Raw genomic sequence first — 6,000 nt, 5'->3', positions numbered from 1 at the left:
CCCGTGGTTACCAGCTGGGATGCCACCACCATGTCACCAATGTCGGTGTCCCCTCTGTCGCCGATGTTGGTGAGGCAGGCAGTGACGGATGTCCCCTCAGATTGCATTAGGGGGTTTTAGGGGGGCCAAAGACGTTCAGACGATGTTAATAGGATTGGCATAGCTCTAGACTGCCTGTGTTAGTCGGACATGCATGGACCCGCTAACTCCTGCTGCTGCCGGGAAGGTGAAGGTCGGTTGGTGGCAGCTATTGGCTATTGATTGGCGGAGTGCAAGCCGCTTCTTCGCCACACTGACGGATTCAAGTAATGCCGATACTTGCACAAACTTGGGTGTATAAATTAACTTACTCTTCCCCGTGGCCTATAGGACTATAGGCGGCGAGGATAGTATTCGGCCGCTCGGGTGTTGGTGGAGGAATTTTATTCGAAATCAGCCGAGAAAGGTAGGTGTAAAATGTTGTCTTTAGGAATTCGTGTTGAGATGACAGGGTGTTTATGTTTGACACATGACACAGCTTTTTGTTTTACTTTTGTAAGGAAGGAGCTTTATGTTAGCCGAGTCGCGTCTTGGTGACAGTGTGACGTCATCAGTATGGGACATTTCCCGCGCACGGCATGACGGGTGCTCGAGGTTGTGTGGGGGAACTCAGTCTCGGGAAGACATTGAACACGAACTCTGTTTACATTCTAAATATTTTGGAAACCTTGAACTAGATTACTTATTCTCTTTTCACTCTTTTATGGTTTTCCCAATATTGTCAACACGCTTAAGTTAAGGAGATGTCAGGAACTTTGAATATGGCTGTTGATGAGGTATGTTTTTGAAGGTACAAGACATCTTGATCACTCGTACACATCATGTGTACATTTTGCAGTGAACTTTGAAAAGGCATACATATGTGCATAATCAGATTTACAGGTATGAGGTACTGCAAGTTACTCTGTTGGGTTTAGTGCGTGACATATATTTCATTACATCGTCTTGATATATAATGTTATTCATTCGTGGTGAAAACAAATTAGGGACGGTCGGGTAGCCTAGTGGATAAAGCGTTCGCTCGTCACGCCGAAGACCCGGGTTCGATTCCCGACATGGGTACAATGTGTGAAGCCCATTCTGATGCCCTCCCCCCCCCCCCCCCCCCCCCCCCCCCCCCACTAACACACTCGCGATATTGCTGGAATATTGCTAAAAGCGCGTAAAACCATACTCACTGACTGAAAACAAATTACCCGGACAAAGTACCCTTCGGACACTTCGTCCTTATGTATCATGTCCAGGGGCCGGCGCTGGTCATGTGACACGGGTGTACGAGATTTGGGAAGCAGCGTCCCCTGCACCGACAACGATACATAAATACTGAATTAAAACATGATGCTGTGTTCGGCGAATTGGTATATCTTCGTTTAGAAGATTCCTTATTTTTCTGCGGAGAATTATTTCAGTTTGTCACATGTAGTGACACAAATAGACACATTGGCAACTCACTGTCAAGAGTGCTTTGTTGAGACATAGTTTGTTTGTTTGTTTGTTTAACGCCACATTCAGCAGTATTCCAGCTGTATGCCGGCGGTAAATAATCGAGTCGGGACCAGACAATCCAGTGATTGATATCCTGAGCATCGATCTACGCAATTGGGATACGATAACATGCATCAACCAGGTCAGCGAGCCTGACAAGCCGATCTCATTAGTCACCTCAAACGACAAGCATGCTGAAGACCAATTCCAACCCGGAACTTTACGTGTTGTTGAGATATAGCAGGTAACAATAACTTGGCAACACAGGCGTGCACACTGTGACAGTAGTTCACCAATGCATAATGTAGGACTGGTTGCAGATATTGTATCGAGCGTAGTGTTTCTGTAACGGTATAGCCTCTATATCGTCATGGTTGCAGTGATTGCATAGAGCGTAGTGTTTCTGTGACAATATAGCCTCTATATCGTCAGGGTTGCAGTGATTGCATAGAGCGTAGTGTTTCTGTAACGGTATAGCCTCTATATCGTCATGGTTGCAGTGATTGCATAGAGCGTAATGTTTCTGTGACAATATAGCCTCTATATCGTCAGGGTTGCAGATACTGTATGGAGCGTAATGTTTCTGTAACGGTATAGCCTCTATATCGTCATGGTTGCAGTGATTGCATAGAGCGTAATGTTTCTGTAACGGTATAGCCGCTATATCGTCATGGTTGCAGATACTGTATGGAGCGTAGTGTTTCTGTGACAATATAGCCTCTATATCGTCATGGTTGCAGTGATTGCAAAGAGCGTAGTGTTTCTGAGACAATATATCCTCTATATTGTCATGGTTGCAGATATTGTATCGAGCGTAGTGTTTCTGTAACGGTATAGCCTGTATGTCGTCATGGTTGCAGTGATGTATGGAACGCAGTGTTTCTGTGAACATAGCCTCTATATCGCCAGGGTTGCAGTGATTGCATAGAGCGTAATGTTTCTGTAACGGTATAGCCTCTATATCGCCAGGGTTGCAGTGATTTCATAGAGCGTAGTGTTTCTGTAACGGTATAGCCTCTATGTCGTCATAGTTGCAGTGATTGTAAAGAGCTTAGTGTTTCTGTGACAATATAGCCTCTATATCGCCAGGGTTGCAGGGATTGTATAGATTATGTTGTTTCCAGGACAGTATAGCCTTTATATTGTCATCGTTGCAGAGATTGTATAGAACGTAGCGTCTCTGTGGCGGTATACTATATATTGTCATGTTTTCAGAGATTGTATAGAGCGTTGTGTTTCTGTGACGGTAAACTCTATATTGTCCTGTTTTAGAGGTTGTATAGAGCGTTGTGTTTCTGTGACGGTAAACTATATATTGTCGTGTTTTAGAGGTTGTATAGAGCGTTGTGTTTCTGTGACGGTAAACTCTATATTGTCGTGTTTTAGAGGTTGTATAGAGCGTGGTGTTTCTGTGACGGTAAACTCTATATTGTCGTGTTTTAGAGGTTGTATAGAGCGTTGTGTTTCTTTGACGGTAAACTCTATATTGTCGTGTTTTAGAGGTTGTATAGAGCGTTGTGTTTCTGTGACGGTAAACTCTATATTGTCGTGTTTTAGAGGTTGTATAGAGCGTTGTGTTTCTGTGACGGTAAACTCTATATTGTCGTGTTTTAGAGGTTGTATAGAGCGTTGTGTTTCTGTGACGGTAAACTCTATATTGTCGTGTTTTAGAGGTTGTATAGAGCGTTGTGTTTCTGTGACGGTAAACTCTATATTGTCGTGTTTTAGAGGTTGTATAGAGCGTTGTGTTTCTGTGACGGTAAACTCTATATTTTCGTGTTTTAGAGGTTGTATAGAGCGTTGTGTTTCTGTGACGGTAAACTCTATATTGTCGTGTTTTAGAGGTTGTATAAAACGTAGTGTTTCTGGGACAGTACACCCTCCGTATTGTCATATTTCCAGGGACTGTATGGAGGACAGTGTGACTGTGACCTCTGTATTGACCCTATTGCGATGACGGGACGGAGGATAGCGCTTTTGTGCAGCGATGTGTTTTACTGCTGAGAACACCAAGTGTATTGCCCTTGTATCCATGTAGATTAATAGCTCAGCAAACTGGCATTGCGAGGACTTCAATCACATTTAATTAATCAACTCCCGTCCAACTTCAGTCAAACCAGTACATTGTAGAAAGGATGCATTATGTAATAGGATTGTTATATAAATCCACTATAACATCCGAACATCCTTTATTGATGAAGTCTGCCAAACAGGGTTACGAGAACTTTATGTTTTAGGCCTGTTGTTGCTAATTGGTTTCCTCACGAGCCCAATTTACGCGTTCACGACAAATCGCCACCGATGGAAGTGCTGATGTCGTTGCCAGACGCCGGATATGGCTTCCTGGACACAGCAGTGGAGTTGTCTGTGTGGTTTTATCATGGGTATTATCAAAGACATCGGTGGTCAGGTTATACTTAGCGTAATTATCGCCGTCGGTGTCGCGATGTTGTGTGGACCAGTACCGGAAGTACAGATGGCATTGGACTCTACTCTCATATGTCCGTCCACTTGATAGCTGAAGGTGGGCACTGAGCAGACGCTCACACGCGGTGACAGTGTAATATCTGAATGCCCTTTGACTGATAGCTCCATTTCATACTCACGGGCTTTGCTTATTTGATAGCCGTATGTGGGAAGTATCAGACTAGGAGGTGAGGTGAGGTGAGGTGAAATTGGGTTTAACGTCGCGTCCAAGATTATTGCACTTATATAGCGACGTGCATGCACGTGTGTGTGTGTTTGTTGCTGCTTGTACTAGTCCGGACTGATGCCGATTTATAGTGCTAGCTCACTGAGATACCATGCCGCAGTTTAACATGAATACCCCACTCAGACACAGTATACTGACTCCGAGCCGACCAGTCCTTGTTTCAGCCCTTTAATGCCGAGCGCCAGACAGGGTAACAACAAGTACCATCTTTTAACGTCTTTTGGTATGACGCGGCCGGGGATCGAACCCCGGACCTTCCGCTCTCCGGGCGGACGCTCTACCACAAGACCACGGAGGCGGCCAGTATCAGACTGGGAACTCCTCAGACTTTTGTGTTGGAGTAAAACGACTAAAATGTAGTTGAAGAATGTGCGTAATTGCACATGACTCACTCAGATGTGTTGAACATGTGATACGACTGTTACCTGCTCCAAACCATATGTGTATCCATGCGTATGCACCAACAGACCCGTCAAGATCCGGGTAGAATAGGTCTTCAGCAACCCATGCTTGCCGTAAAAAGCGACTATGCTTGTCGTAAGAGGCGACTTACGGGATCGGGTGGTCAGGCTCGCTGACTTGGTTGATGCATGTCATCGTATCCCAATTGCGTGGGTCGATGCTGATGATATCAATCACTGGATTGTCTGGTCCCCTCTCGATTATTTACAGATCATATAGCTGCAATGTTGGAGTGCGGCGTTAAACAACAAACAAACGGTATCGGGTGGTCAGACTAACTGACTTGGTTGAAGCATGTCATCGATCCCAATTGCGTGGAACGATGCTCATGATATCAATCATTGGACTGTCTGGTCCAGACTCGATTACTGACAAACCGCCGTCATATAGCTGGAATGTTGCTGAGTGCGGCGTTTAACAACAAACCAACCAATGCACCAACAGGAAAAGAAAATACATGTGTCCATCAGAAATGTTCCTAAAGTTGGTCGATCGTATAATGTTCTACTATCTAAGTCTGGAATTCAGGTCTGTGTTGCCGGCACTTTATTCAAAGTTTATTTGACGAATCATCTGTATGTGATATGGTTCTGATATAACGGCCCCTGTGGTAAAACAAAATACCAAGTGGGGACAGACTATCATGATGCAGCTGACTACAGGCAGCTGTGTTATTACTGACTACAGACAGCTGTGACATGACTGACTACAGACAGCTGTGTTATTACTGACTACAGACAGCTGTGACATGACTGACTACAGGCAGCTGTGTTATTACTGACTACAGACAGCTGTGATATTACTGACTACAGGCAGCTGTTATATTACTGACTACAGACAGCTGTGATATTACTGACTACAGACAGCTGTACATGTGTTATTACTGACTACGGACAGCTGTGATATCACTGACCACAGACAGCTGTTATATTTCTGACCACAGACAGCTGTGATATTACTGACTACAGATAGCTGTAATATTACTGACTACAGACATCTGTAATATGATTGACCACAGACAGCTGCGATATTACTGACTACAGACAGCTGCGATATTACTATTTTACCTCATTCACCACACTCACAAGTCAAGTCGTTGTTGATATAGTGTGCAATCCTGGTCACAGTCGACCGATGTTCACGCTATCAACCCCACGTGGAGAACACGGCAATACTTTTATCATATTGCGTCAACATATGACTTTAATAACTTATTCTCCACACTGTCCGTGTGTATAAATTGATATTGCGTGCGTAGGGCTAAGTTTGTTCAGACGCTGTAATACAAAGCTGTCGAAATA

At 44.3% G+C, this 6,000-nt stretch overlaps 1 protein-coding gene across 1 annotated transcript in view; it reads left to right on the top strand.

Annotated features, from left to right (window-relative positions):
• Positions 1 to 254: 254 nt before the first annotated feature.
• Positions 255 to 6,000, top strand: part of LOC124146085 (guanine nucleotide-binding protein subunit alpha-11-like) — a 169,632-nt gene continuing 163,886 nt past the window's right edge. Inside the window, exon 1 of the mRNA XM_046516160.2 lies at positions 255 to 445. The gene's annotated coding sequence lies outside the window, so the exon portion shown is untranslated. The remainder of the gene's footprint in view (positions 446 to 6,000) is intronic.

The sequence above is a fragment of the Haliotis rufescens genome, unplaced genomic scaffold (assembly GCF_023055435.1).
Source record: "Haliotis rufescens isolate VD_foot unplaced genomic scaffold, xgHalRufe1.0.p SCAF_12, whole genome shotgun sequence".
Lineage (NCBI taxonomy): Eukaryota > Metazoa > Mollusca > Gastropoda > Lepetellida > Haliotidae > Haliotis > Haliotis rufescens.
Note: the sequence above shows the minus strand (reverse complement) of the source record. Positions and strands in the feature narration are given on the sequence as shown.